Source organism: Elephantulus edwardii, unplaced genomic scaffold, assembly GCF_000299155.1.
Source record: "Elephantulus edwardii isolate Elephantulus edwardi_28Jun2011 unplaced genomic scaffold, EleEdw1.0 scaffold00040, whole genome shotgun sequence".
NCBI classification, from domain to species: Eukaryota; Metazoa; Chordata; class Mammalia; order Macroscelidea; family Macroscelididae; genus Elephantulus; species Elephantulus edwardii.
In genome coordinates this window covers 9,678,766-9,690,024 of record NW_006399790.1, presented here as the reverse complement: position 1 = coordinate 9,690,024, position 11,259 = coordinate 9,678,766, and positions in this window count along the sequence as shown.

The window sequence follows — 11,259 nt, the reverse complement described above, 5'->3', positions numbered from 1 at the left end:
TTTTCAAACATTTCCAATTTCAAATATGAATTTTAAAAAATATTAAGAGAAAGGGAGCTCAAGGGGCTTAGCTGTAATAGTTATGCATGCAGTTTGACTCTATCAGCTGCTTCTGGGGAGAAAGATGGGCCATCTCCTCCCGTGCAATGTGTAGCCTCTGAAAACCCAGAGGAGGATCAGCTGTAAGTCAATTCCAACTCAATGGCAAGTAACAACAACGTACTAAGAGAAAGGCACTCAAGAAAAATATTTTAAAATTCTCCAATATGAAGAATTTAACTTGTCAAAGTCAATTCATGACTAAGAAACATTCTGAAAAAGAACCAAATCTCTCTGAATTTCTACTTTTGGGCTCCTATTTTAGATTCATCATCATTAATGCATAGATTATGATACCACTTGAATTAAGGACAGCCAATATGTAGGATTAAATAATGTTCCTGTGTTTCTTTTAATGTAGAAGTATATCACAAATCTACAATATGCCTACTCTAGATCCTAAATAAAAAGAAGCTAATCAAATAAAAGATTACATTGATCTCATTCTAACAGTAAACACACTGTTATTTCCAACTACAGTTTCTACTTCAGGGGGGAAAATTGAATATTTAATTGGCAGAATCAATAAATCCTCACCAAAGCCTCTTCCAGTGAAACCAAGGTTATAAGAGCATAGCCAACTTCATTTTTTTTCAGTTGTATCAGTTTACACAGATATGGACACTAATAGCAACTTCGGGAAATTTCAAATTGAAATTGAATTGGTCATTACATAGGAAATAAAATCTGGATTCGTGAATATAAAAAAAAAAATGTTCTGCACTTTCCCTCTCTTGATTAGGATTCTGCTAAGGGATCATTAATCAAAATACCAAAAATGGTAGTTAGGCACTTCCAGTATCACAGCAAAGGGAGCAATTGTGTATGGCGACAATAAACAGGCTGCATACTCCATACCATCCTCCTCCTATTCCTGATGTACATTTTCCCTCTGATGTTCTGAGTGAACAGAAGCCAATGGTAGTATCATGCCTTTGACGGCCATGCAGTTTTAGTTTTGCTTTATAAGATAGGAATTTGGGATGGTAGTGGTATAAGTGTAACTGATGGGAACCTTAACATTTATTTCTTGACTGTTTCCACAGGCATATAGCCAAAGAAGATGAACTATTTTACAACTTTAATACTTTTTCAATTTATCTTTGTTTCTCATTACATTGCTGATTTGTCCAGTTTTTAGTATAATACATACTGAAGTACTGAGGCTGTCGGCTTTGAATTTCCTAAGTAAGTGATTCATGTCGTCTTCACATTCAGCAAGCAAGATTGTGGCATCTGTGTATCACAGGTTATTAGTGAGTCTTCCTCTAATTCTGATGTCACATCCTTCTGCATATACTTTCTCAGATTATTTGCTCAGCATACAGATTGAAAAAGTACAGTAAGCCCAGAGGCAAATTTCTTGGTTTTAACTCATGCAGAAAAACCCTTGTTCTTGTTTTAATATTTGTTTTTGTTTTTTATTCATGAATTTACATATATTTTCCTCCCTCCCTCTCCCCCAATTCACCTGGTAATTCTCATCCTGTTTCAGGTTAATTGTCATGTACATTATGTCCAATTGCCCATTCCTTTCAGACTGTCCTTCTTTTCACCAATCCCAGTGCGGTGTCCATATCTATCTATTCTTTTCCCACTCTCCCCACCACAAATTCATTTGTGTTATTATTATAACAACAGTAATCTTATGCAATATTTGTCCTGTTGTGACTATTTCACTTAGCAGAACATCTTTATTTGGACTCTTTGGGAAAGCTAGAGAACTTTTTTCCCAATTCTGCATCTGGCTTGTGACCTCCAGATTGGATTCTGAAGACTTCCAGCTTGACCACCTGACCGTGGATTTCTCAGCCTCCAAAGCCTGCAGTATGCAAGTCTTTTTGGACTCTGCCCTCTAAAGACATCTGGGCTGTTTCTATGTTCTTGTGATGGTAAATAATGCTGCTACGAACAGTGGTATAAAAGTTTCTGTTTGAGCCTCAGTTCTCATTTTCTTGGAGCATATTCCAAACAATGGAATAGCTGGGTCATATGGAATTTCTATGTTCAACTTTTTAAGGAAGCGTCAAACTGTCTTCCAGGATGGTTGTACCATTTTACAATCCCATCAATAATGTGTAAGAGTTCCTATCTTGCCACATCCTCTAACATTAATTACTTGCTGTCCTGTTAAACTTTGCCACTGCTACTGGAGTGAGAAGGCATCTCATTGAAGTTTTGATTTGCATCTCTCTTATTGCCAGTGATATGGAGCATTTATTCATATGTCTGAACATGGAAACCACCCAGATGTCCAACCACAAACAAATGGATTGAAAAGTTGTGGTACACATATACAATGGAATACTACACAGCATGCAGGAGCAATCAGTTTGTAAATTACTATCTAACTTGTGAAGGACTGGAGAGTATTATGTTGAGTGAACTCAGTCCTACAAGGATAAATACTGTATAAAACCATTATTGTAGAATGAGTATGAGACTACAAGGCAGGGAGGAGGGTAGAAATAGAGGGTGAGGATGGGGGGTTAGGGTGTTAATCATAGGATTGCACAATGTGATGGGTGGGTGGAGTGAAGGAAATGGGAAGAGTCTTTTGTGAAAAACAATGTATTCAAACTTTGAAACTAAATCAGAGTAATATTAAAAAAAATTTAAAAAATAAAGATATTTGGGCTCATCAACCTCTGAAACTGGGCAGTCCCTTAATCCAGCAATCTACAAATCTGCCTGCCTATGACCTGGGTATGCCAGGGACCATATACAAGGGAAAAATGGTCAATACCCTGAGTTACCCTCAAGAAGGAAAACCCTAGTTTTGATTATACAGCTGCCTAGTTCCATCTGACCACAATTAAGTTTTCTGGAATTCTCATTCTTTTCATTATTACCTATATAATCCAGTATATTACTCACAATTGACACCCCCCCCTTTTTTATGTGTCCTAGGCATGAAACAGCTTAGGCCACAACCCAGGCATCAAGCTAGGACAGACAAAGGACTCAGTCTGCTCTCTCCCTCAGCGCTTACAATTGCATAGCCAGTAAAGCACATGTCTTTTGGCATTCTCTGCTTTCAGCCAGCCATGATGACATTAGCAAGCATATTCCTTGTCCGGGGTCCTCTTCCTAATCCAGCTGTTACTTCTAGCAGCCCTTTGTCACACTTATGCATCATATCATGAATATAATATGTTGACTATACCATGTACTTCCAGAGCAATGGGGGGGGGGGAAATCTGCCTTGGAAGAAGTCTGTTCCTTAGAAGCAAAGCTGGGAAGACTTCACCTCACATATTTTTGGATGTGTTATCAGGAGGAACCAGTGCTTGCAGAAGGACATTATACTTTGTAGATGGTGAAAAAAGAGGAAGACTGTCAATGACATGGATTGACACAGTGGTTGCAGGAGCAGGTTTAAGTGTAGTAGAGATTGTCGGGATGCTCCACGATCAGCCAGTATTTCCTTCTACTAAACCTTAGGTTGTTAGCAATCAAAACTGACTCAATGGCGTCTTACAACAGTGGTTTTTATAGAAAGGTGAAATACTTCATAAGATGTGCTTTGTTGATACCTAAGTAATTAAATGTGATTACATAATTAGCTTCTCAATCTCTATGAAAGCCAGTATACCTATACTCTGTATAGGTGACATTTTCAATATGAATAAAGCTACTTATAAGTTCCAAGGAGATGTTTAAGATAATGATATTTATGTCAAGATACTTTAGATTAGAAATTAAATTGGCAGCAAGAGTTAAGGAACTATTTGTTGTTGTCAGAGGTAGTATAATTGGAATTTATAACCCAGCTAGGTATGCCATCTGTAGAAATGCTTATCAATTTTTTATGAAGAAATCTATGCATTTTCCATTTAAATGTGCTTGATATTGGAAGAATGGCTGGCTCAAGAATTCATTGCTACAGAGCTGATATAGCTTCTTTTAAGTGAGAATGCTATAAAGAAGTAAAATTTGCTGAAGTATCTATCTAGTTAGGACAACATTTAATTATTTTGTTAAAATATTGTGATATTCCAGGAGCTTCACAATTCATCCATAGCCTACTTTATCAACTTTCTGGGCCTCTAATACCAAACTTATTCTTTATTTTACAGTCATTATCTCTTGCCTCTTTCTCTTCACTGATCTACTTTTGTCTTTTCATAGTAGATTTTTTCCCTCTCTCCAATTCCTATTCATCCTTCTCATTTTTCAATGCCTAGTTGACTTCTAGCATCTTGATGGCGGTCATGTCTTGATGGTGGTCATGTAAGGGAAGTTTTTGGATCGTGTTTGATGTGTGTTACTATTCCCCTCCCCAAAAGCAGGTGTCAGTTGAACTTTTGACCAAGGGTAGAGGCCTGTTTAAGGGTTTACTAATTTTAGAAGGAATATTCTTTGGGTGATACAGCAATGGTTTGTCTATTTTCTGTACTGAATAACTTGGAGTTGCTGTGATGCTGAACACTGTGCCACAATCATGTCAAATACTATAATGGTTACCCATCATGGACAGTGTTTGGAGGAACTTCCATATTGATTCAGATAGGGAAGCAGGAGTGGCATCTACTTCTTAAACTAGATGCCTCTGGAAACTCTATAAATGTACAGAAATGATGTTAGTTATAGGACAGAGTTCAGGTCTTTTGTGCAAGTGTCGCTATGAGCCTTATTTGACTTGGCGACACTTAAGCACTGCTAAATGAGACTAGTGCTGTTATATCTGGAAGAACATTCTTCCACTTTGTACATCACTCTTTGCAATGTGTTGTATGAAGTAACCTGGGTTTGCTGTGATGCTGGACCTTGTGCCATTGGGGTATCAAATACCAGAATGGCTTCCCAATGTAGATGGTGTTTGGTGGAGCTCCCAATTGCAAAACAGGTTTGGAAGCAGGAGTGGCATCCACTTCCTAAACCACATGCCTCTGGAAACTTTATGAACTTGGAGAAATGATGACAGTTATGGAAAGGCTTTTGTTCATGACTATGAGTCATGCTCAACTTGACGGCAATCAATAAGTCTTTCAAAGAAAATGTAGATTGATTTCTTCAGTTATAAGTAAGTTTCCTCCTTTTAATTCCAGAACTCTATTTTTCCATTTAGGTCCTTGAGGGGCAAAGTTTGTGTTCAGCTACTCACAACTAAGTGGTTGCTGGTTTGAGCAGTGGCCAGTGGAAGAAAGGCATGGTAATCTGCTTCCAGAAAGATTAAAAGCAAACACAAAACAACCAAACCCATTGCCTCCCAGTTGACTCCAACTCACAATGACCCCATGGGACAGAGCAGAACTGCTCCATAGGGTTTCCAAGACTAAATCTTTACACAAGCAGAATACCACATCTATCTTTGACAAAGCAGCTGGTGCATCTGAACGGCTGACATTTGGGAAAGCAATTGAGCACTTAGTCATTTTAATCAAAGTTTACAGAAACTTAGGGTTTCCAGTCACTTTTCTCCCTGCCCCCCCCCATTCTCTTTTCTCTTTCATTGTTATGCAATCCCTCCCTCAAGTCCACTTCACTATACAGCCTTCACTCTGGACTTCTAAAATGACAAGAATACTCATTCATATATCCCTTTTAAACAGTTCTCTCCCTCATCTGTTTCAATGCAGTATACATTATTTAACCCATCTTTCTCAGTTTCTCCCCAACCCTGATGTCAGTCCTGTTTTACAACAGTGGCCCTATGCAATATGTGCCCTTTTGTGAGACATTTCACTCAGCATAATGTCCTCCAGGGTCATCCATTTTGCATATTTCATGAGTTCCAGAACAAGTTAAATAATATTTTTATTTCTAACGTTTTTCAATATAATAGTTGCTCAACAGGAGTCCTGTGGTGTAGTAGTTAAAGTATTAGCTGAAAGTTAGTATCTAACTGAAAGGCCATCAGTTCAACCACCAGCTGCTCCTCAGGAGTAAAGACATGTCAGTTGTCTTCTAGAAAGTGTTACTGCCTTGGAAATCCTGTGGGCAACTCTCCTCTATATATAAGATTGATGTGAGAGGACTGACTCAAAGGCAATAGGTTTTGAGGTTGTGGGTGCTCAACAGAGAGCAGTGGTGGCTTATTTCATAGCATGTTGCACTTCTAACCAAAAGGCCATTCATCTCTAGTGGTTCAAATCAACCCATGGCTTTGTAAGATGAACAGTCTTTTCCCACTAAGATTTACCATTGGAAACGTGATGGAAGGCTACCAAGAGTTCGGAATCCACTCCAAAAGAGTGAGTTTGAGGTGCTCAAAATGATGAATGAGTGAATCTCTCTATTTAGAAAATGCAGTTGTGTTTCATTTGTGCATTTCTGCAAAAACTGTACAGCAACTACTTGTACCTGTTATATAAACAACCACTCTAAAACAGTAACTATTTACTATTGCTTACATGTTGACGGTAGGCCAGGTGGTTCTTATTACCTTACCTAGAATAGTGCATGCATGCATCTGTGGCGAGCTATGGATTGGGGGGGTAGTTCTGCTGATCTTAGCTGGAACCTTACATATGTTTGAGGTAATCTTTTGGCTCTAGGCTGGTATATAATGTTCCAGATGGGATGGCTAGCCACTCTTCTAATTGATTCTCACATCCACCCAGTAGATTAGTATGATCTCATGGTAGTGGCAAAGTCTATGAAAAAATATCAGAAGATATTATTATTAAACTATGTTTCTGTCAAGAAAGCTCTGGTGGCCTAGTGACAAGGAGCAGGGCTGCAATCTCAAAGGCACACGGTTCAAATCCACTAGCCATTCTGTGAGAGAAGGATGGACAATCTCTGAAAACCCACTGGAAGGTCAGCTATGGGTTGGATCCAACTCAACGGTATACAGCAATATGCTTCTGTCAAGTTTGCTAATGACTCATTGGCCAGAGCAAGTCGAAGAGCCATTGTGTGAAGAGGGTTACTAGATAAAAAATACAAGTTATCCTGCTAGAATTTCAGAGAAACAATTAGTATTCTTTTAGCAAAGATAGGCTTGGCAATTCTATATAGAAGGGTACAACCAAAGGAAATGGAAACAGCGAAGGGTTAAAATTGAGGCCGTCCACCCAGTCTCTTGACTGCAGCCTCTTTACAATCTGAGTCTCATGCCCTGTGTGCCCTCTCCCTTAAACTATATTAGAGACGACACGAACTTCCTGCGCTTTCTGATTGCATTTTCTCTCTAAAGGGAAGGTATTTCTTCCATAACTTAACTTGGCTAAACCTTAAGGAGCTTCGAGACTCCACTCAGCCTTTCGCTGCCACAGGTTGTGATGAGTGATCCTAGTCTGTGCTCCTATAGCCTCCAAGGGCATAACACTCTTCTGGCATGTACTTTATTTAATAAGCATGCATATTATGTGCCAGGCACATGTCCTAAGGACTCTACAGTTAACAATTCTCTTCATGCCTCTAGCAGCTCTGCATCATACATATTACTATTGCCTTATTATTACCAGAGCAGACTTTTTTTTTTAAATCTACTCTATTCTACTGGAGGGAATGACTTGTCTCTCACACTGTGTCTGACTGTACTATTCAGTAATAGCTACTCAACAAAGGCTTGCCGAATGAATCTGCTTACCACTCAGTAAAAGTCACTGAGAGTAGGAAAAGAGGGGTGAGGATGGGCAGGAGAGTAATCGTCATGTTTATCACTCAATAAAAGTCATTGGGAGGGTAGGAGCAGAGAGGTGAAGATGGGCAGTGGGGGACTCAGAGGGTCACACAATTTGATAGGTAGAGGGAGGGGTGGGTATAGGAAATGGGAAAGAACCAGTGTGAAAAAGAGTGTCTACAAACTTTGTTAGTAAGCCAACAGAAAAGAAAACATTTCCTTTAAAGAAGTCATTGAGAAGGTAGGTTTAGATAGAATGAGAACAGAAGAGGGGCTGGCCTAGGGAGTTTTGAAGAGAGAGTGAGGAGAGTGTACAACAAGGACCAGCAGATCCTTTGCAAATGAGAAGCATCATGAGGGCACTGGCTTTCTCAAGGGCACCAAAGAAGGACGAGGAAGCAGCAGGCGAAAACAATAGAAGAAACCCAGCCCGTGTCTACTTTACAGTTTTGCCCCGCATCACCACTGAGGATGAGGTTAAGGATTCCAAGGCTAGGGAATTAGATTTCTTGTGTTGCCAGGGAACCCAAAGACCTTCAGTCCGTACTAAATGACAGCATTATTAGATTCACAGAACTATATACGGTTTCCACCTTTTTTTTTTTTTTTGGTAGGACAGCAACTAACTTTAATAGTAGTTGAAAATGTCAGCGTTTGTTTTCCTAGTAACTAATTTTGGAATCCTGCAACTGCTAGCTGAAGGTTAGAGGTATGAGTCTCCTCGAAAGTGCCTCTAAAGAAAGGCCTGGTGACCTACTTCTGAACAATTAGCCACTGAAAGCCCTAAAGTGTGTAGTTCCACTTTGACACACATGAAGGAAAGGTCCCGAGTCAGGTTCAATGCTGCAACAACTGCATTTTTCTTTTTTTTAGGAGTTAACTTAAGTCTCGGGTAGTATGTTGAGCTCACTTCTTCAAATGCCTTTTGCAAAGATGGAATACAACAGACTAAGACATTAAATAAGCAGTCCTGTTCACAGAGATTGGATTCTTAAACACCCATAAAAAAAGATAACTGGCAACTTTACCTGTGAAATATTAGTTGTTGTTAGGTGCCCTCTAGTTGACTGTAACTCATAGCGACCCTATAAAGAAAAGATCTGAATCTTGCCCAGTCCTGTGTCATTCTCACGATCTCTGACATGCCCGAGTTCATTGCTGGAATCACAGTGTGAATCTATCTCTTTGAGAGTCTTCTTCCAGGTCCCTGACGCTTCACCTTTCCCAGCAAGATGTCCTTTTCCAAGAACTTGCCCCTTCTGACAATATGCCCAAAGGATGTGGGGTGAAGATGCACCATCTTTGCCTCTGGGGAGCACCCTGGTTGCACTTCCTCCATGGCAGATTGCTTGCTCTTTTGGCAGTCTGTGGGATATTTAATTCTCTTCTCCAACACCACAAGTCAAATGAAACTAATCTGTCAGGGACTTCTTCAAAGTGCTGAAGAACAAGGACATCAGTTTAAGATGAAGAAGTGCCTGATCCAAACCATGGTCTTTTCGATTACTTACTATGCCTTAGAAAATTGGATGATAACTAAGGATGACACAAGAATTGATGCCTTCAACATAGACTGCCAAAAGAACAAAATACTGTTTCAGAGGAAGTGCAGGGTCAGAAGTGTCAGTCCGTAGAGGGGGACATTATGCTTAGATAGGTAGAAGGATGGTGTAGGACAGGAAAACTCTCAACTTAGACAGACTGACATGGTGACTTAACAATGGGGCTCGAGTATATCATGGATAGTGAGAATGGCACAGGCCAGGCTCATATATATCTGTTGTTCAAAGGGTAGCTATGAGTTGCAGTCGACTTGAAAGTACATAAAAATAACATTTTTCTTCTGTCATCCTTAGTAATTGTGTAAATTTTAGATACATAGGATGCTACCGAAAAAATATTGGATTGTTTCAGCACTTTGGGGAGGTCCTTGACAGTAGATTTTCCCAATGCAACTCAGTTTTTGATTTCTTGAAAGTGGTTACCTGATACAGACCGAGGGTGTAGTATTTTTATAAGTATTAATAATGAGACACAACAGTAAGAATGTGGTAGGGTGGTATTAATAAGCTCAGAATTCTCTATATAGGTATCAATTATAGGGTGGTGTGGTATTAATAATATCAGAATTCTTTATATAGGTATCAGTTATAAAACTATAGTTATTTTTCTTCAGCCTACAAAACTAGTTGCTTAGCCTCCAAATTCTCTGTTTCCCGTCTTTAGTCATGTAGAGTAGTTTGATCTGTTCACCAGAAGAGGAAATGCATCTATCCTAGATGCTGGTGAAGCTGGTTCTCCCGTTATATGTAAATTGTATCTTAATCTGCCTGTTTACCAGGAAGAGAACTGGGGCCTTCCTGAATTACTGATACATAGATGGGAACTGTCCTTTTCAGATGTAGAAATTATCTTTTTACTAACAAAAGGGCACTGTTAAATGAGCTGGAGTTTCACCCTAGTATATAAGGCCATGACCACTCCCACACGGGAGGCAGTCTTAGAGGCCAGCACCCACTGCCCTCCACAGATCTGTAATAAAGTGCATTTATGGATATTGCATTCCGTTTGTCTTATTGGCAACTGATTATGGAAAGAACCCCTTGCGTTCAGTAACAAATTTAGGAGAAAACAGAGGTAAAGCAGGAGGCGAACAGTTCCCAACAACTGAAGGGAACTGAAGCACCAGATTGCAGCTTCCCTGTATCTTTTTTGAAAATTGCCTGGGAGCAAATCACAAAGAGAATTCAATGCAAATGAAGCTAGGCTCTTTCTATTGATAACCTTCTGCTTGACTCAGGAGGGAGGGGTCAACAAATGCAATGAAGAATCCTGTAAAGGCTTAAGGATTGCCTTAGTGCCTTAGGGTGAATTCCAGCTTGTACTGCGCCTCCCCCACATCCTGAGATAGCATTCAGTTTATTACAAATATTTAGTATGAAATTCAGCTTCCCATAGTTACCATGGGGGCTGGTTGTGGATTCAAGTAAAATGAAATCCTTGACAACTTCAACCTTTTCTCCTTTCATCATGATGGTGTTTATTGGTCCAGTGGTGAGGATTTTTGTTTTCTCAATATTGAGATGTGGCCATATTGAAGGCTCAGGTCTTTGCTCTCTAGTATCAAGTGCTTCAACTTCACTCTCTGCAAGCAAGGTTTTCATCTGCATAATGCAGTTTGCTGATGATGATGGGGTGGTATGTTTGTCTTATAGATAGAACACTTATATAAAAAGAGGGGGGATGATAGGGTGGTATTAATAAGTCCGGAATTCTTTATATAGTTATCAGTTATAAAACTATAGTTCTTTTTCTCCAGCCTGCAAAACTAGTTGCTTAGCCTCCAAATTCTCTGTTTCCCGTCTTTAGTCATGTAGAGTAGTTTGATCCATCTGTTTACCAGAAGAGGAAATGCATCCATCCTAGATGCTGGTGAAGCTGGTTCTCCAGACATATGTAAACTGTATCTTAAGCTGCCAGTTACCAGGAAGAGAACTGGGGCCTTCCTGAATAACTGACACATAGATGGGAACTGTCCTTTTCAGATGTAGAAATTACCTTTTTTACTAACAAAAGGGCATTGTTAA